General features: G+C 40.6%; 3 long non-coding RNA genes across 3 annotated transcripts in view; 1 reads left to right on the plus strand and 2 right to left on the minus strand.

The window, feature by feature from the left end:
• On the minus strand, positions 1–7,689 carry LOC139041440 (uncharacterized). Its single transcript, XR_011496614.1, has 2 exons — positions 6,752–7,689; positions 1–671 (listed from the first exon to the last, which is right to left on the minus strand). It is a non-coding gene; the product is annotated as an uncharacterized lncRNA (long non-coding RNA).
• Positions 7,112–21,348, plus strand: part of LOC139041448 (uncharacterized) — a 24,385-nt gene continuing 10,148 nt past the window's right edge. Inside the window, exon 1 of the long non-coding RNA XR_011496627.1 lies at positions 7,112–7,204. This is a non-coding gene — a long non-coding RNA (uncharacterized lncRNA). The remainder of the gene's footprint in view (positions 7,205–21,348) is intronic.
• Positions 13,326–21,348, minus strand: part of LOC139041462 (uncharacterized) — a 12,481-nt gene continuing 4,458 nt past the window's right edge. The window contains exons 3-4 of the long non-coding RNA XR_011496652.1: positions 17,351–17,430; positions 13,326–15,562 (exon numbers count right to left, since the gene is read on the minus strand). This is a non-coding gene — a long non-coding RNA (uncharacterized lncRNA). The remainder of the gene's footprint in view (positions 15,563–17,350; positions 17,431–21,348) is intronic.

Raw genomic sequence — 21,348 nt, forward strand, 5'->3', positions numbered from 1 at the left:
TAACAAGAGAAAATTAAACAAAGCTTTATGAGGAACCATGGCCCGGGGCCTTTCTTCCCGAAGGAAGAAAGGGCACCAAAGAAGTGGGGTGCACAGAGTGGTTATATATCCCCAAACAGGGTGTTTCACGTATGATTGAAATGTCCCTTTTACAACAGTCACGAGCCTGCTCTGTCAGCACAGCCCTTGATGAAGGCAGATAGGTCTGCTGTCTCAGTGAACGCTGCGGGGTGGCAGGTGTGTTGCCTCGGGGCTGGGGGATCACAGATGAGCGCAGCAATCAGTTCCTTGACTACAGAGAGGGAGGCACCTTTACAGATAGAGATTTACCTTACAGATGTAAATGTGTCCTAACAAAGGGCAAGTTCCACTCCTCAGAGCCTCCTTCCCTGTCCCACTTTATCAAAAGCAATCAGCCTCAAATAATCCTGATGCCAAAGAGACATATCTTGGGGTGGCCAATTTCAGGTCCCTACAGTCCCGCCTTTGAAACTAAAAGTTTCACAATCCAGAAGCTGAGTGGTAGATTGTTTCATCTCACTGAACACATTTCTTAGTCCTGGTAATAGATCAGTCCAGTTAAATTCATTTTAGAAGGTGGCGACGCAGGTGGGCTCCCAAAGTTAGGCCTTTATTTTGGAAGCAAGCAATCAGGTGTTTAAGAAGTATTTCTATGGAAATAAAAAGAAAAACAAGGTTAATGGTTGGAGCAAATTATAAACTAGTTCCTGAGTCCAGGAGGCAGCCAGTCAAGAAGACTTCTGGATGTCGGAGTGAAGCATCTTTAGCAGCTTGAAATGTCTCTGATGATGTCATCAGGCATTCAGATATCTTTCTGAGTGGCTTACAGCTTACACAGCAGCAGACAGGAATCTCTCAAGTTTTTATCAAGTCATTCAGCTTTAGTTTGCAAGGCTTCAGGAAAAAGAGCAGGTTCAAATCTCAATGATTCCAAATGAAAATGAGGAAAAGATTGAAAACATTAGTTTAGAGATTTGTAACCAGATATTTCAGCAGAAGAATTCAGGATCCAGTCCAGTTCACAGGTGGAAAAAAACCCTCAAAGACAGTTAACAAAGCTAGGATCTAACATCCACAAATGTGTCTTATAGCTTTTCACTGAAACGTAGTTCTTCTCTCTAAAATCACCCTCATTTTTACCAAAGATAGCCAAATTAAGACTAATTCGTTTGCAAAATAAGTTTAGTTTCAAGAAACTTGGCCCAATTATTTACATAAGTGCAGCAAGAATAGCAGTTGATCATATAGGCTCTTACATCTGCTTTGCTGAAATTTTTTATGAGGAATCTCAGATTGAACTTTAAAGACCTCTCGAGGCCAGGAAAGCCACGCCAAGGACTTGCTGTCAGATTTTGCCTACAGTACCTACAGATTTGGGTGGACTCCTCTCTTCTTGAGTTCCCCCAAAATATTCCAAGTTTCCTTACATCTGCCAGATAAGCAAGCTTCCTTACTTACCGGGTAAGATTGCCATAATCTCTATACACAAGGTACCAGGCCCATGTTTCCAAGTGGCTTTATTTCCAGAAAGTCAACCTTATTCCTCAAAGGCAGTATTGTCATATCTGAGTCTGTACGTTTCTCTCAAATATGACATTCCAGTCAAAGCCTTGGTAATACAACCAATGTCCTGTTATAAGGAGGACAGATTCTTATTGAACTTATGCAAATAACAATATTGCCATGAAACAACCATACTCACTCACTTACTAGGTTTCCAAATTCTGGAGGGATCAGGTAGGGAGAAAAAGATAAATGTTTCAGTTTTGTTCACAAAGGTATAATTTCACCAAATTGGTAAGTCATAGTTAGCATAAGAGAAAAAGAGAGAAAGATCTCCTTGAATCTGAGAAAACAAAGCAACACATCAAAAACAATATTTCAAACAAAAGTCATAAAAAAATTATAATCATCCTCAGTTCATTCAGTCCCATATAATCAGTTCTTGATCTTAATCTTCTGTTAACAGTTTTATGGGGTCTTCAGTTTCTCCACTAGATTTCTGTACTTTCTTACCCAGTTCAGTTCTGTGATCTGAAAGTGTGTCAGAAACCTGTATTCCAGAGTAAGTGTCAGAGTCCTTTTTATGAATCCCTCTGAAGATGAGACATATTTGCAAAAGCAAAAAGCATCAGAGTAAAACAACTGACTGTAAATAACAAAAGACTTAAAAATGACAATTGACAGAGAAACTTGGTTATTTCTGTGATATACAACACCTTAAAATGATAGTTAGAATTATGGCTGATAGCCAGGACAGATCAGAATTTTAGGAATGTTATATAATTTTCAAAACACTTATATCAATAACATTTACCCACATAATACCAGCTAAGAAAGATTATCATCACTTATATGACAATGCTTCCAATGTAATTTAACAGACCAATAAGCCTAATTAGTTTAGAATCTTCCACCTTATAGGAAGAGAGAGCAAATTTCTCTGTGAAGTCCCAGTGGCCCTCTGAAAATCCCCAGAGAAATCCTCTTCCTTCATCCAGGTCAAAGGAAAGCCTTTATTTCAGGACTTGAATATTTTTGAGGAAGAAGCTTGTCAAAAATATCAAAGGTTTTAAAACATTTGTGAAACAATGCTCAGGTATCAACAGCAAAAAAAAGAAAAACCTTAATAGAGAGACCTCTGTCTTTTTGCATAGGAGATTATCTTAACCAAACATAGATCTTCTTCTGGAAACTTACTCAGAAGGAAAAACCTTTTATAATTTCTTTATCAAGAGCAGACGAAGAGTTTAAGAAAATTATCATTTTTAGAGAGAAAGCCAAATTCTAATTCTTGTACCAGTTTACTCTTTCATATTAAAACCCATTTACCTAATTAGATTCATTTCAATCTTAACCAACTTGACCAGGTACAAAACTCTTTTCAGAATTTCTATAACTTTGTTTTACATTCAGAATTTGTCCCATGCTTTCTTTCTTACTTTCTAGTACTTTAGGACAAATTTATCTTTCTTAATCCAACAAAATATTTCCATTCTTTATACCGTCTTTACTAAAAACACACATTTTACTTTCCTTGAATACAGAGCATTTTCCTTATTAATTTCCAGTAGCTTTAATTACATGTGTTAATTAGACTTTTAACCCTTACAGACCATAGTAAAAAACTAAAAACTAAGCAATTAAGAATTATCTTTTATATCAGCATTCTAAACACTTCATAATTTCTAGAAACATTCCACTTCACAATAAAACACAAGGCATACTTTCTAATAGACCCAAATGTTTTTAGCCTCTTTGCAATAAGAAGCCAAAAGTAGATAAACTTACATTTAATAATTAATGTCTAATATCTTATTTGGAAATGATCTAGTTACTCAACGAATTTTATCATTTAAATTAACCTAGCAAAACTTCAAAATTTCAAGTTACCAAAGATTTTGGAAGTTATTTTAAATACACATACCGTAAACTACAATTATTGCTAAAAAAAGTTATCTATAAACTCTTATTTCATTTATATCTAAACCATTTGTTCCCAATAATTATGTTTAGATTACCCACAAAAACTTTGAGACATTAGACAAACAGCTATCATTTAAAGTTATTATGCTGACAAATTTCTAACAGAAAACATGAACTTTTTTGACTAGTGAACCCAGGCTGCATGTTTGCATCACATCCAAATACTGACAGCTCTTTAGGACATGCCTTTTCAATCAAACAAACAAAGTTAAACTTTCATTAACCAAAGATTAATCCATATCATCTTAACTTAAAAGACATTGGGTTAATTTCCATTGCATTTAGAATTTATGTAAGCGCTGACTTTAATCCAATTAAACAGAGCTCTTAGTTTGGGCCATATCACCCGGGGTAAAAATATCACACACACATAGACACACACAGACACAGCACTTCCACAGCAATTGTTTTAAAAATCACTCCATGAATCTGGTACAATACAAAACTCCCTAGTTATGAATCCAAATTTTGTTCTGAGCCTTTTTACTAATATTTCTGGAGAAGACACTCAAGACGCTAGATTTTTTTTCTCAGCAAGGGCACACTTATGACCTTTCCCCTCTTTTTTTTTTCCTTCAGTCTTAGGATTAGTGATGGTCTAGATAGTAGTTCCTGGAGAGGGGAGATGATAATCCTTTTGAGATAAAGGAACTGGGTGGAATCTGAACTGCCTCTAGAGCTGTATGTCCAGTCTTGCAAGGATTTTCCAAGGACAGTTGGAAGTTACTGGGTTTAACTTAATGACATTCTAGATTGACCTGCCTGTCCAACTACATCACAAAGGGACAGAGAAACTCCTCAAGTTTTCTCCAAGCTGGAGTTTCTGGGGCATAAGCCATCCAACTGAAAGCGTTTCCAACTTTAAAATGCACCCAGGGGGTGAGTCTCTTAGGATGCTTGAGGCATTCCTCATGGTGGTAAAGCTGGTGTCCAATTGACAAGGCCAGAGAAAGGGTGCAAAGGTGCCTGACCGCAGGCATCAACATAGTTATAAGATCTAGTCAAATCCCACTTAGCCCAGGGCACTTAGTCCCTGAGCCAGCACAGGTGAGCCAGGCAGGGAAGCAGGAGGCAAAGGCCTGGAGAACAATGGAAAAGAGATCAGGCCTCACCCTCATGGCCTCTTCCCCAAGGGTTATCGAGATAGAGGTCACACAGCAGTTCCCGTGCAGGGGCACACAACACCATCAGGACAGTTCACAGAATAAACCACAGGTCTCCTATTGTCATAACCAATTCAGTAGGCACCTAAAATGCTTAACAAGTCGATCGCCAAGAGAGGGCACCCCACGTGGTTGCTGGGGTGATCAGGCCCAGAAACCAGAGTGGGGGCTCCCAGAGGTCGAGCCTTTCACACTTTAAAGATTTCTTTGTTTCTCAATTGCAAAGCTCAAAAAGAGCCCAAAAATGGTCACTATCACTTTAAGAGAGAGGAAAGAAAAGGGTCCATTACCTTGAAAATCTCCCGAACCTAGGGCAGCATCCTACTTGTTCTGCCTGTGGGGTTCCTATAGCAAGGGATGATGGGGCGCATCCCTCTGCATTGCATCTCTTGTATGCCTTCCCTATTATGCCTGGCAGTCGTTAAGTGCCAGGTGAGTTGTCCCAAAGATCAAAGAACAGAGAAAAACCGTGAAGAATTTTTCCTCCGGTCTGGGGGACATTCTACCCAATTGCATCCTGGACCCATTCTCCCAAGAAGGGGTTCCCATACTCAACCAAAGGTTAGAGTTTGGTACTTGCCTTGAACCGGAGTCCTGATTGGGACTTACCCACAGTTCAGAGAGTGATCAGGTGCCAGAGGAAGGGATCCCAATCCAGCCTTAGGAAAAGAAACCTTCCACAGGAGTCTTGGAGATTGGCGACCATCCTAATGACTTAAGTGGCCGACCCGTGCCCATGTAAAATTTGTCTATTACAGATAGAGTCAGGAAAGAATGGATTAATTCATTTTCCATCACCCTCAGGCTTAAGGTACTGATTCTATTCAGGCTGAATGCCACGATTTGCCCCATAGAGTAGCCATGGGCAAGCAAACATGGATTCATACAGCTGTCTGAGAAGGTTCCCGATGGAGCAGTTAATTTAGACCCATCCTTGAAAAAGAGAAAGGCACAAGGAAAACTAGAACTTCGGCTCCCAAGCTGGTGAAGCAAGCTGGCTCAGCAGCCAAGGAGTCAAAAGAAAGACTTCCTGGGCTCAAGGCCTGGAAATAGCGTTCCTCTATTCAAATAGCGTGGGTACAGGGCCTATGGGCAGTGAAGAGCTGCAGCATGGCAGCAGGACCCATGGCCAGGACTTAACAGGTCTTAGTCTTATAATATTGCATAAGGAAGCATTCCCAGAAAGACGCTTTAAAACATACTCAAGCAAAGTTGATATAACCTCTTCATAAAAAGAAAATCAGCTCAAGCATTCCAACCTTTACAATCTTAACACATAGACCTTTATATTTCACCAGTTCAATTATAACCTGAGTCAGGGTTTAAACCTAGTTACCATTTTCTTGTGTTTCCTTTTCAATTTGGCTTTTTTTCATAGATACCAATAAAAATTATGATGAGAGCTCTCACAATTTTTTTCCCCAATTTAGAAGTTTTCCGAATTTAAATGATCCATCGTCTGGCTGATTTGACGAGTAGGATCTTAACAGCGACTCAACCAAAGCTTAACCAAGGACAAAGAGGCGTCCCCAAAAGAGATCCAGAAAGTTCACTCCCAAAAATAGCCTAAGAAAGTAAAGGCAAGCAACAAATGTTGAGACGACAAAGGCCCCTTATGAAAGCAGTTGGGACCTCTTATGACAAACTTCCCCGAGAGCTTACACAGCCAGACAAAGAGAGCCAAGCTCTCAAGACAAACTTTCCCAGAGCCCCAGTCTATGTGACTGGCTGCCAAGATGCATGCCGGTACATGCATCCTCCAATGGCGGAGACCAGAAAGGTCACAAAGCCAAGCTCTCAAGACATACAACAAGACAAAAAGCCCAGACAACAGGCTTATAGAGATGCCTGTGTTGTATGACAAACAAAAAGACAGAGACAAGGAAAAGTCTATCTCTGGGAGGAAAAGGATCTACAACCAGTGAGTACTCAAATCCTAGAGTCGCTGAATCCGAGAAGCTAGCCCCACCAACATTTTCTCCTGCTAATCTAAATTTAGAAGAGCAAAAACCTCACCACTCTTGCTTCCTTTGGACTCTGCAGGCAGAGATCCGGGAGACTGATGTGGTAAGAACTCTTACCTCTTGCCGGCTCTCGTCAGGGGTCTGGGATCTCTCAGCCGCAGCAGTCTAGGAGCAAGCAGTGTCCAGCCAGGGAAATTTCAGCCTGCCAACTACGCCAAAACTGTAGGGGAGGAGGACATTTCCTCTCCCCAAATAGGGGTTCGTCTGGCTGGAGAACGAATTAAATTCACATGAGACAGAATAGCAAGAGAAAATTAAACAAAGCTTTATGAGGAACCATGGCCCGGGGCCTTTCTTCCAGAAGGAAGAAAGGGCACCCAAGAAGTGGGGTGCCAGAGTGGTTATATACCCCCAAACGGGGTGTTTCACATGTGATTGAAATGTCCCTCCCACAATAGTCACAAGATTGCCCTGTCGGCACAGTGCTTGATGGACACAGCAGGTAGTGGTCTGCTGTCTCAGAGGGCGTAGCTGGAGGCAAGTCGATTGTCTGGAGCTGGGCGGTCACAGGTGAGCTCAGCAATCAGTTCCTAGCCTAAGGAAAGATGCTTAATCATTAAGAAATGCCAGCGTTGGGAGGGGGAGGGAAGTTAGTTCCAGGAGGTTACCAGAGTAGCACAATAAAATGCAGATTTTAAGTCCTTGTCTTTGGTATTGATTAAGAGTTTTTAGAGAGAAGGTCATCTCCTTTCTTCTTCCTGGTACAGAGAGGGAGGCAACTTTACAGATAGAGATTTACCTTAAAAATGTAAATGTGTCCTAACAAAGGGCAAGTTACACTCCTCAGAGCCTCCTTCCCTGTCCCACTTTATCAAAAGCAATCAGCCTCAAATAATCCTGATGCCAAAGAGACATATCTTGGGGTGGCCAATTCCAGGTCCCCACAATAACAAAAGAAAATCAAAAGAGACACGGGAAATTGAGCTTCTGAAAAGGCCCGAATCAGTTCCCGAATTTGCAGCCTTTCCTCCAGACTCTGGTTGGCTTCGTGCTGTGATTGCAATTGCTTAACAAAGGGGGTATCCCAAGCCAGATTGCTAAGGCGAAAAGAAAGAAAGAAAGAGAGAAAGGAAAAAAAAAAACTGGGAAAACAAGTTTTTTCACCGTGGTCTGCTATGACAACACCTAAATCAAATCTAAGGAAAATCTTTGTTCTATATGTCTGTCTGTATCTATATATGTTACAAATGTGTGATACTTTACCTCCAGATGGTACAATTTCTAAAGAGCTCTATTCCTTTGACTTAAAGTAAACACTTACAAAAAAGTTTCTCTAAGAAGTATTAACCCAAATGTCTTTCAAGTTAACATGACATAGATTAATCTTTGCTTAATGAAAGTTTAAGTTGTTGGTTTGATTGAAAATGCATGCCCTCAAGAGTTGTAGGTATTTGCATATGATGCAGGCATGCAAGCCTGTGTTTACTAGTCAAATAAGCTCAGGTTGTCTGTTAGAAATTCGTCAGCAAAATAACAGATATAAATGATCAGTTTTGTCTGATGTCTCATGAGGTTTCCGTAGGTAATCTGAATATAATTGTTGGGAACAAATGATTTAAATAGATAAAAGTGGATACAATAACTGTTTTATGGTTTGTATACTTGGGGAAAAAAAACAGCTTCGAAATTCTTTTTGGTAACAATCTTCAGTTTTGCCAAGTTAAGTTAAATGATAAAAAATCTGAGTATCTGGGTCATTTTTGGATTGGATAGAACACTGAAACATTATTGCCAGACGTATCTAAGTTTATCTACTTTTGCCTTCTTATTGCAGAGAGGCTAAAAGTCTTTGGGTCTTTTACTGTAAAGTGTGGGGTGTTTCTAGAAATTATGAAAAGTGTTTAGAAGGCTGATATAAAAGACAATTCATAATTGCTTACCATTTTCGTGTTTCCTACGGTTTGTTAAAGGTTAAAGAGTTCTAATATATGTGATTAAAGCTGCTAGAAATTAATAAGAAAAACAGCTCTGTATTTAAGGAAAGTAAGGTGTAAATTTTTAGTAAAGAAGGTATGAAGAATGGAATATTTTTGTTTGATGGGTTAAGAAAAGATAAACTTGTCCTAAAGTACTAGGTGGAAAAAAAAAAAAGAAAGACTTTGGGACAAATTCTGAAGGCAAAAAGAAAGTTGTAGAAGGTCTGTGAAGGAGAAATTCTGAAAGGAGTTTTATGCCTGGTGAAGTTGGCTAAGATTGAAATGAATCTAATTAAGTAAATGGGTTTTAATATGAAAAAGTAAAGTGGTACAGAAATTAAAATTTGGTTTTCTCTCAAAGGATAATTGTCTTGAACTTTTGGTCTGCTCTTGATAAAGAGGTTATAAAAGGTGTTCCTTTGAGTAAGTCTACATAAAAGACAAATCCGTTTTGTTAGTATAATGACTGAGGTCACTCAAGACTTTTGATTGTTTCTGTTGTCACTTTAAATGGACACCTGAGCATTGTCTGACAGTGAGCGTTGTTTGAACAAGTGTTTTCAAATCTTTTGATATTTTTGACAAGCTTCTCCCTCAAGAATATTCAAGTCCCGAATGAAGGCTGTCTTTTAACCTGGTAGAAGGGGGAGGATTTCTCTGTGGATTTTCAGACGGCCCCTGGGACTTCGGAGAGACATTTGTTCTCCCTTCCTGTAAGGTGGAAGATTCTAAACTAATTAGGCTTCCTTGGTAGCTTAATTTACATTGGAAGCATTATCAGATAAGCGATGATAATCTTTCCTAAGTGGTATTATGTGGGTAAATATTACTGATATAAGTGTTTTGAAAATTAGATAACATTCCTAAAATTCTGATCTGTCCTGGCTATCAGCCATAATTCTAACTATCATTTTAAGGTGTTGTATATCAGAAATAATAAGTTTCTCTGTCAATTGTCATTTTTAAGTCTTTTGTTGCCTACAGTCGGTTGTTTTACTCTGATGCTCTTTGCTTTTGCAAATACACTCATCTTCAGAGACATTCATGGAAAAGACTCTGACACTTACTCTGGATTACAGTTTTCTGATAAACTTTCAGATCACAGAACTGGACTGGGTAAGAAATTGCAGAAATCTAATGGAGAAACGGATAACCTCATAGATCCTCCTAACAGGAGCTTAAGCACAGTAATCAATTATACAGGACTGTGTGAACTGATGAGGATGATTATGACTTTTTATGACTTTTATTTGAAATATTGTTGATTCTTTTGATGTTTGTTTTTGTTTTGTTTCCTCAGATATAGGAAATCTTTTCTCTTAGGCTGACTATGACTTACAGCAATTTACTGATAGTATACCATTATGAGCAAAACTGAAACATTTATCTTTTTCTCCCTACCTGATCCCTCCAGAATTTGGAAACCTAGTAAGTGAGTGAGTATGGTTGTTTCATGGCAATATTGTTATTTGCATAAGTTCAATAAGAATCTGTCCTCCTTATAACAGGACATTGGTTGTATTACCAAGGCTTTGACTGGAATGTCATATTTGAGAGAAACGTACAGACTCAGATATGACAATACTGCCTTTGAGGAATAAGGTTGACTTTCTGGAAATAAAGCCACTTGGAAACATGGGCCTGGTACCTTGTGTATAGAGATTATGGCAATCTTACCCGGTAAGTAAGGAAGCTTGCTTATCTGGCAGATGTAAGGAAACTTGGAATATTTTGGGGGAACTCAAGAAGAGAGGAGTCCACCCAAATCTGTAGGTACTGTAGGCAAAATCTGACAGCAAGTCCTTGGCGTGGCTTTCCTGGCCTCGAGAGGTCTTTAAAGTTCAATCTGAGATTCCTCATAAAAAATTTCAGCAAAGCAGATGTAAGAGCCTATATGATCAACTGCTATTCTTGCTGCACTTATGTAAATAATTGGGCCAAGTTTCTTGAAACTAAACTTATTTTGCAAACGAATTAGTCTTAATTTGGCTATCTTTGGTAAAAATGAGGGTGATTTTAGAGAGAAGAACTACGTTTCAGTGAAAAGCTATAAGACACATTTGTGGATGTTAGATCCTAGCTTTGTTAACTGTCTTTGAGGGTTTTTTTCCACCTGTGAACTGGACTGGATCCTGAATTCTTCTGCTGAAATATCTGGTTACAAATCTCTAAACTAATGTTTTCAATCTTTTCCTCATTTTCATTTGGAATCATTGAGATTTGAACCTGCTCTTTTTCCTGAAGCCTTGCAAACTAAAGCTGAATGACTTGATAAAAACTTGAGAGATTCCTGTCTGCTGCTGTGTAAGCTGTAAGCCACTCAGAAAGATATCTGAATGCCTGATGACATCATCAGAGACATTTCAAGCTGCTAAAGATGCTTCACTCCGACATCCAGAAGTCTTCTTGACTGGCTGCCTCCTGGACTCAGGAACTAGTTTATAATTTGCTCCAACCATTAACCTTGTTTTTCTTTTTATTTCCATAGAAATACTTCTTAAACACCTGATTGCTTGCTTCCAAAATAAAGGCCTAACTTTGGGAGCCCACCTGCGTCGCCACCTTCTAAAATGAATTTAACTGGACTGATCTATTACCAGGACTAAGAAATGTGTTCAGTGAGATGAAACAATCTACCACTCAGCTTCTGGATTGTGAAACTTTTAGTTTCAAAGGCGGGACTGTAGGGACCTGAAATTGGCCACCCCAAGATATGTCTCTTTGGCATCAGGATTATTTGAGGCTGATTGCTTTTGATAAAGTGGGACAGGGAAGGAGGCTCTGAGGAGTGGAACTTGCCCTTTGTTAGGACACATTTACATCTGTAAGGTAAATCTCTATCTGTAAAGGTGCCTCCCTCTCTGTAGTCAAGGAACTGATTGCTGCGCTCATCTGTGATCCCCCAGCCCCGAGGCAACACACCTGCCACCCCGCAGCGTTCACTGAGACAGCAGACCTATCTGCCTTCATCAAGGGCTGTGCTGACAGAGCAGGCTCGTGACTGTTGTAAAAGGGACATTTCAATCATACGTGAAACACCCTGTTTGGGGATATATAACCACTCTGTGCACCCCACTTCTTTGGTGCCCTTTCTTCCTTCGGGAAGAAAGGCCCCGGGCCATGGTTCCTCATAAAGCTTTGTTTAATTTTCTCTTGTTATTCTGTCTCAGGTGAATTTAATTCATTCTCCGGCCAGACGAACCCACATTTGGGAAGAGGAAATGTCTTCCTCCCCTACATTAACTAGCCTCACCATGCTGTACACTAGATCCTCAGAACTTATTCATCTGAAAACTGAAAGTTTGTACCCTTTAAACATCTCCCCCTGTCCCCTGAAAACAACCACTCTTATCTCTGTTTCTACAAGTTTCATGTTTCCAGAGCCACATAGGGGACACTAAGTCTTCACGAGCCACAGCGTGTGATTAAGTACAACAATTTCAGCCCATGTGCTTTTGTATGTGCTCCTCCCTTCTGCAGGCCTCTGACCTGGTTCTGGATTACATTCTCTCTCAGTTGGACACTCCGATAGCCTCCTTCCTCCTTTTCCTGCTTTCAATTTCTCCTTCATTCTGCACAGAAACACCAACTTTCTGGAGTACAACTTGATCATACCACTCCCCTGCTTAGAAACCCTCACTACTACTCACTATCTTTGAATGAAATCTTCATCTCCAGGTCTGGCATCTAAGATCCTCCTGGATCTGGTCCCATCTTCTACCGTTTGATATTCTTCTTAATAGTCCTTACATTTTATACAAAGCAAACTCCTTGCCTTGAGCTTCATACATAACTTTGCTTGGCTAACCTGCACCTTTGCCAGAGAGGGCGCTCCATTTCATCCCTTTGTATACAAACTGCGCTTGATCTCTAATGATCAGTCCCATATTACCAGAGACTTCCTGATCACCTTATGGGAAGGAACCTCCTTTCTCTGAATGCCCACGTAGCACACCCTAATGGCATTTATCACCTCCCATCTTGGATTTAGTTATTTATGTACATTTATTTATTTACTTATTGCCTCAAAAAAAGTGTTGAACAGAATTGCACAAGATGCTGGGGATAAAAAGGGAATATAGTCTACTGGTGAGATAGTAACAAGCCCTCGATTGAAAAAATACAATATATCAAATATGATACTGGATGTTAATGAACTCTAAGTGATCAGATAAAGGTTGGCCTAGATCTGTCTGTGGAGTCTCAGAGGAGTGGAGTGGAGTTCCAACGTAAAATATGTTTAGGCATTAATTAGCCAGTTGGACAAGACGGGGAGTTGGGAGGGGGTGAGGTAGGTAAAGGAGAGGCAGACAGCACAGATGGAGGGCATGGCCACAGGAGAAATCACATTTGAGGAAGGCACGTTGTTGACTCTGACAGGATAGGGTATGCTGAGAGAATAGCAACTGAAGGAGAAGACACTGGTCAGGTAGACAAGGATCAGGTTTTGCTTTGCTAAGAAGTTTGGAGTTCAGTCTGTTAGCAAGCATGCTGAAAATGTCAATCAAGGGAATTGCAAGATTGGACTGTGGGTTAGACCCAGGTGGTGAAGTGGATTCCTCCAGAGACACAGAGAAACTTTAAGCAACCTGGTGGAGGTTACACATCTGATCCATCTTTGTATTCCCTGACTGCGCCCAGCACAGTGCCAGGCACGTGGGTTATATACAAATTGTGTTTGTTAACAAGTGAAAGAAAATGAGATCACCACTTTCAGACTAAAACACAAACAGAAGTTTATTAGCTTTAAGCTTCGCACTTCACCTGCATTATTCAGATCACACAAGTATAGGGCATCTTCTAGCTTCCTGAACCTTTTGATCCATGTCTCCGATTCTTCAGACTCGTTCTTCATCACTGGGTTCAGGAAAGGCTGTGAGACTGGCCTGATTTTCAAAGAGCTTGGGGGATCTTTGGAGGCTGAAGTCTCAGCAGTAGGGTTTTCTGGCTGCAGATCCTCTTCTAGAGTTTTCTACCAAAACAACACAACTATCTCACTGGCAACACATTCACCACCTAGATCTTCTCCAGTCTCTTGGCCAAAGATGAGGCCATACAGCTAGCGAGATTTACTGTAATGTCTGGCTTTGTAAAGCTTGGAGGATGGGTTTCAAGTCCTGAGTGCTATAGGACTACATCTGTGAAGCCTTCCAGGATGTAAATTACTGTGTTGAATGTTTTCTATGTTTTTAAGAGAAGGGTGAAATCATGACTTTAATCAGTTTGCATTTCTGATTTTCACAAAGAAAAGGTTTTTGTAACTGGTTGAGATTTTTCTTGACGTTCTATACTAGTGGGATTCATGGAGGAGGGTCTTCAGGAATTGCTTATAACTTCTCCACGGAATAACCTCTGGACAATGAGCCTGAGGTTCTTGACAAAGAATGACTGAAAGAATAGTGACGTTGTCTTAGGCTCATGGGCTCCTTGTAATGGACCATAAAGAACTTCTAGTTCTGTCTGTCCTGTTAATTTAACTAAGGAAGACGAGGCCCAGAGAGTGGAAGTGACTTACTGAGATCAGGCAGTGAATGGTAGACACAGAACTATAAGGAGATGTAGAGGTTATGTCTAGCTCAGTTTGGCATCCTAATCTCATGTCTACTGCAAAATAGAGATGTTTTTAGAATAATGGACAACCTAGTCCCGGCAGCCATGACAGGCATTCTGTCACCTACCATGTACAGAGTGGCATCCATTGTTTGATCTTCACAACTTCATTTTTCCAGGAATTTTCTCTCCTGCCGAGCCATATGGTTAGGGACAGAACAGCCATATCTAAGTGTACAGTGCAGGACTGGGTATCTAATGCAAAGGGACCAATGCACTCATTGTTCAGTGATTTTGGAACGATTTGTGAGAGATGAAGACAGAGGGATATACAAACAGAGATCATTCTGTGTGAGAGGTAGGAACTCTCACGGGTTTTACACACTGTGTACTGGAAATGAGAAAAGGCTGATCTGTCCAGAAAGATAGAGACGGACAGAGAGAGAGAGAGGGAGAATGAAGCTAACAGCAGAGAGAAGAGAAAAGATATAGGACGTCATGATGAAGTTCAAGTCCCTGATTTTACTTCACTGTTACTTGTTACATTTCTAACCTTAGGTAGCATAATACGCTTCTCTCTCCTTCCAATAAATTTAGTAGAGTTTCTTCTCTTAATTTCAATCCAAATAATCTTAACTAACTCACCATAGAATTATGACTCTAACTTTTGAAAATCATCTGTGCTTCCCCCAACATTCAAATACCTGTATTTCTCCAATATAGTACCTTTGTCTCAAACTTCTCACATAGAAAGTATGAAAATCCCATAGGTCTAAAGAATAGTAATTGAGATTAGAAGTCCAGTTTTAGTTGGTTAACAAACATGGATTAACCTGCTGCTGGGAAATGTGAAGAATTGTTTTGTTTGAAATAATAGAATGGTACATGATATGGTACCCACATGGATAACAAGCAACCAGTAAATTTTAAGAGATTGATATAAAAGAATTCTACTTGGATAAAATCAACTTTGGGAAGGGCTGAAAGTTTTCATAAAATAAACAGAGTAGTGATTCTTATACTTTTTAGAGCTTTAGATCACTTGAGAAATCCAACGAAGGCTTTAGATAATCTACCCAGGCAAATGCACATTTGCATGCAGGATGACTTTAGACAGTTCAAAGAGGTCCTTGGATCTGAAAAAGTGATTTTAATAATTTTATATTTCTTCAGATAGATCAACACTCTCTTTGACCACTAAAGACAGGGAAAGGGGGAATTTGTATGAACCTGAATTAGGCTGAACTAAGTAAGTGAGTGAGTACTAACACACTCTATACTGTTTTCGTCCCACTGTGTCAGGAGGAAGTCCACGTCCCGTGATTGGCATGTAAGACTGTTCTCGTTCTCGTTCTTGCCTATCTTCTTTCAATCCCACATATACATCTTTTTCTCCAACCACCTAAAACCAGAAAACACGAAGCTGTTTTGTGCCTTGTGCATGCTGCTCCCTCTGCTGTAAAAGCCCTTCTTGCCACTCAGGCCTTGGATGGTTGGGGTCCTACTCATCCTTCAAGATTTGACTCATATTTCACTTCTTGTGGGAAGCCTTCTCTTACAGACAAGCTGGCTGAGGGGCGATTCTTTGTGGCCCCTTTATCCACCTCAGCACTTATCGTGGAATGTTGTAATCATTTATTGACTCTCTCTTCTACCAGAGATCTGGAGACTGGCCTGTGAGATAGTCGTTTATGTATCCTCAAGGTCTGGTTAGTGACCAGGGCATAGCTGGTTCTCAAGACATGGTTACTGAATGAACAAGTGAATGAATGAGTGAGTTTCTCCGGGATCATAAGAAAGTTGGTTTACCACACCTCTGCTTCAATTCCCCCTTCTAAAAAGTGGGACAATGAATGCTACTTATGCAGGAATGTGACACAAATCAATTACTGCAGAGATGCCATAAAATCCTCAAAACAGAGGCAAAAATAAAAGAGCAAGGTGTATTTTTTAATAATCTGATTCACAATAGATGATACTCAAGGAGAAAAGCATCTGCTGTTGTTTCTGGCATGGCAAGAGGCTTGCCAAAATTGACATGATTTTCTAAGACATTTTGAAGTGTGAAGTGCCTGAAGAGGCCTCCTGCCATTTTGAGATGAATTATGGTCTAATCTGGGCATTTAAATAAAAACAACGACAGAAAACCTCAGGATGCTTTTCAATTCTGTCTGCATCTTTTCCTGGCTAAGTGCTGGGAATATTAAAAATGTAATTTAACTGCTTGCAAGATTTTGTTTGCAAAATCAAAGAGCCCATTACATTTTAAAATGTGGTGTCTGGGGAAAAGGTCACCCTCAGTCTCTGGAAGCTGAATTTAAGATGTTGAAATAGGGGGCTGGCCCTGTGGCCAAGTGGTTAAGTTCGTGCGCTCCACTGCAGGTGGCCCAGTGTTTCGTTGGTTTGAATCCTGGGTGCGGACATGGCACTGCTCATCAAACCTTGCTGAGGCAGCATCCCACATGCCACATCTAGAAGGACTCACAAGTAAAATATACAACTATGTACCGGGGGCTTTGGGGAGAAAAAGGAAAAAAATAAAATCTTTAAAAAAAAAGTTGAAATAGGTCTCAGAACCACCCTTTATTTTGATGGCAGTGGGAGGATTGGTCACAGGCTTCAGAACCATTGCACATGCTACAGGTCCAATTTCTTGCGGCAGGTGCCAAGCCCATGACCAGGTTGTGGAGAGAGGTTTCTGCAGCGATATCAGCTAAGGCAGGAACCACCCCACACTTGAAGAGGTTTCTACCTCCCTTCTCTGCCAGAGGAGATTCTCAAAGTCAAAGAGAGTCTGACATCACGGTGGTGGGTGGAAACCAAAAACCAAGAAGGGGGGGTTAGCCCCGTGGCCGAATGGTTAAGTTCACATGCTCTGCTTCAGCAGCCCAGGGCTTCACCAGTTCAGATCCTGGGAATGGATCTCAACAAGCCATGCTGAAGCAGCATCCACATAGCAGAAGCAGAAGGACCTACAACTAGAATATAAAACCATGTACTAGGGGAATTTTGAGAGAAGAAGAACAAAAAATTGGTAACAGATATTAGCTCAGGGCCAATCATTAAAAAAATAAATGAACAACACCAAAAAAAAAAAAAACCAGAAAGGAGGACCCTACCCAGCATCAGAGAATAGAAGGTGAAAGATGAGTGAAGCTCTTCCTCAAGCTCCACATACCCAGGTGCATACCATTTGTTTAGTTGTGTCTTGAGTCATCTCAGGAATGTCAGGCTGCACTGGAGTGGCAGAGGTTCCCTTTCCTCTGTTTCCTGAGAAAGATAGAAAAAATGGAAGGGTTAAGTTTGGTCTCTTCATTGTAACACTTACAGCCAGGCAAATAAAATGTTGAGGCCCTTCTATGTGTTTGGCACTGTGTTAGGCGATGGGGATATGGAGGTAGATCAGAAAGATCTGGTTCCTGCCCTGATGGAGCTGACAAAGGGGAGGTAGGCGCTAAACAATTACTCAAAATTATTATTTAATTACAAACTACCATAAACACAACAAAAGAAGATGTGAAAATATTTTGTTTTAGGGTAGGGGTGGGAGTGGTGGAGAACCAGAGGAGGCTTCTTGGAGGAAGTGACACTTAAACTGTGGATCCAAAGGGTGAATAGGAATTTCTAGGCAAAGGTGATGGTGGGTGTTCACAAGGAGCAGAGAGTTCCAGATAAGCAGAGACAAGAGCCTGTAGAACTGCCCTGAATCAGGAGGACTTGCACAGTTTGAGGAGTGGGCAGCAGCTTCCTCCCATGGCCCTACCTCTTAACAGAAAACCAGGCATTTCTGCCCCCTCTCTCCACACAGGTGTATGCCTCAAAGATCAGGCAAAACCTCTCTCTTCCACTTTCCCTCTCCTATCAATAGTCAGAGGGTCTGAATGGGATGAGGTTTGAACAGCATCTCTAACCCAGTACCCCCACAATTGGCTTCGGTTGTATTCCTAGCATTTATCACTATTTACATTATTTTAAGTGAAGGAAAAGCTTTCTGTTTACTGCAGGTGAAAAAGGTCCAAGTTGCTCCGAGTCATAGAGTTTGAGAGTTAAGGGGATTCTAGAAACAGTATAGAGTATACAGGCAGGAAGATGAACTTTGGTGTCAGCCCTGAATGCTAATCTTGAGTCTTCCCTCTCCCAGCTGCAAGCTTTCAGATCCTAATTTTGCCAGTTGTGAAAGGGGAGAAAACCAGTGATTTACCGTAATGTTGTAGAGATAAAAAATTACCTACCTAAAATACTTAACACAGGGAAGATGCTCAAAAAAAGGATTCATTGTTTGTTGTGTCATTATTATCATAACACCTTAGGCAAGTCTAGTTTGCTTAATTGAACACTAATTACGATGGGCCAGGAATTGTCCTGGGCACTGTTCACATGCATCATCCCTGTTAGTATAAGATCTAGATCCTAGACCCTGTCCCAGGCCAGTTTCTCTGCACTTTTAAAAGTTTCTTTAGAAGAAAATACACACTAGTCTCCCTGGTCTCCTTTAAGCTTCCCTTTCTCCCCCCTAACATCTACAAGCGTGGAAACAGGTCATGGTTTGCACATGTAAAAATCATTTGAGAAATCTGAGGCAGGGCTGATGTTTTTTCTTTCTAACACAGTGGGAAGGATCATCTGTGTAGTCTGCCAGTTGAAGGTTTGTACTGGAGAAAATAAGCCAAGCTGGCTTCTAGAGATTTCCAGGTGTTGGAAGGGCCAGGTTTTACAATGCTTCCATGAGTCTGATGGTTACACATCCAGCCCTGCCATCAGCCCACCAATGACTAGAAACTAGTGGTCTTGAGCACTGGCTGCATATTAGACCCCGCTGGGGAGCTTTAAAAATTGCCAATGATTGGGCGTCACACCAGGCCAATTAAATAAGAGACTCAGGGTGAGAACCAAGCTCAGCACCTGTGAAGAATTCCCTCGGTAATCCTAAAGTGACACCAGGGTCGATAACAACTGATTTAAATAAAGGATTCTGGCCTCATTGGGTCCACTGAATGAAGCTTTGTGAGAATATATATATATATATATATATATATATACATCAATATATATGTTTGTGAGAATAATATATATCAAAGATCTGTACATGCCAGACATTTCCCACACATTTTCTTACTTGAAGAATAATGCTCTGTGGTAGAAAGCATCTCCATTTGACAGATAAGGTAACAGAGGCAATAAAGGCTTCAGTTCCCTGCTTAAGATTACAGAAGTGGGGTTAGGTCTTGGATTCTAACGCATTCATTCATTCAACAAACATTTGTTTAATGTTTACTACATGCTGGGCACTGTTTTAGGCACCACGATACAACAATGAGCAAGAGAGAATCTTCTCAGGGAGAGTGCGTTCCAGTGGTGAGGACAAAGAGAGACATAAAATAATGTCAAATAGTGATAAATGCTATAAACACAACCAAAGCCAATTATGGGGGTATATAGAAATGCAGTTGCTATTTTTGATAGGGAATTCACCAAAGGCCTCTCTGAAGTGACATTTAAATAGAGCCGTGAATAGAAAAACAAGGGAGAAAGCCAAGCAAATGTCTGAGGAAAGAGCATTCCAGGATAAAGCTCTGGGGAGAGCAAAGGCCTCAAGGGCGTGGTGTTTGGTGCATTCAAGCAACAGTTGAGAACAGAGCCGAGCTAACCCAGGAGGAAAAGGGAAGAGAAGTGGGTCAAGTGTCATGCCATGTGATTTGAGTTAATTTTTTTTTTTTTTTTTTTTTTTGGCTTTCAGCATTTGTTCCTCCTCTGGTGATTACCCACTTCTACTGTTAGCAACTATATTTTGCTTTGTGGAGACCACTCCTCCCCCATCCCAGTGCTGTGGTTTGGTAGTATTAACCCCCAATTCCAACTCTAAACCTGGTCTCTGCTTAGTTGAAGACTAACGTGGTATCTCAATCACGATCTTGGTTCAAAGATGGGCATAAGACTCAATCTGAGCCTCAGAGGTGAGAGGAGATATCTGCTATAATTTCTTAGCTAGTAATGTTCTCTCCTTCCTAGAAGGACCTACCAAAAGAGGGAGCTGTACAGATATGATGACATAGCTGCCATGGCTATTTTGCTATTGCAGAGGAGTGCCCACCTGGAGAAGTTGGAGGACTACCACGTAGAGCCTAGAGATTATGCCAACACCAAGTAAAGCAGAACAGAGAGCCAGAATGAAAGCAGATCCTTGATTTTGACACCTGAATGGTTAGATCAACCCACACCTGTAAGGCTTGCTGCTGCCAGACTTTGCACTTACATAAAACAAAATCTCTTCATGGTCTATACCCACTGAGTTGGGTTTTCTGTCCCTTTGTATAAGTAGTTGTAAGTAAGAATTACTATAGCTATTTTTTTTCCTTGATAAAAGGGAAGGCAAACTCTTAGCCATTTTTCTGTCAAATCTTGAGTTACAGGTCTTCAAGCAATGTTTGAGGGGATCAATGAGCCTCTGAGGCCACCTTCATTCCCTCCTAATTATCCCCCATCAGCAGCCATGCTATAGCCCTGCTCCATGATTGCTGCTTCTTCCTCTCCCTCACTCACAGGCCCCACAATGAAGAGATGCAAAGTTGGGCCCACACTTCCTTATTGTGAAATACCCCTTTAGACCTTAGACCATACCATGTTTGGTGGGCTCTAAATGTTTTGTATTTGTCTTCATGGGAATCCATAGCATTTCTTGGATCTGTGGCTTGAAGTCTTCTATCACTTTTGGAAATTTCTCAGCCATAATTGTTTCAGATATTGCTTTAGCTCCGTTCTCTTCCTCCTGTCCTTCTGAAACGTTGATTACATGTGTACTGAGTATTGTCAGCATTTCCTATATGTCTCATATACACTTCTTTTTGTATATTTCATTCTCTTTTTTCATTCATGCTTATTATTTTAAGTCTCCAAGTTTGTGGTAATTTGCTACAGCAGCCTTAGGAAATGAATACCCTCATTCTCAGTCGTCCAATCCTGGCATAACCAACCCACAATCCCCTGTTGTAAATTCCCTCTGTTTGAAATACCTGGTAATGTTTCTCTTTCTCCACTGAAACACAAAATGATATACCACCCCCCCACTCTAAACCCTCAGAACCTAGTATTTTGATCCCAAGGGGAATTAGTGAACAGTTGATGTGTAGTTGACACCAATGCATATTTTTTCACCTGTCATACTTAAAACTTGCTAAATGCTAAATATTT

This window comes from Equus asinus, chromosome 1, assembly GCF_041296235.1.
Source record: "Equus asinus isolate D_3611 breed Donkey chromosome 1, EquAss-T2T_v2, whole genome shotgun sequence".
Lineage (NCBI taxonomy): Eukaryota > Metazoa > Chordata > Mammalia > Perissodactyla > Equidae > Equus > Equus asinus.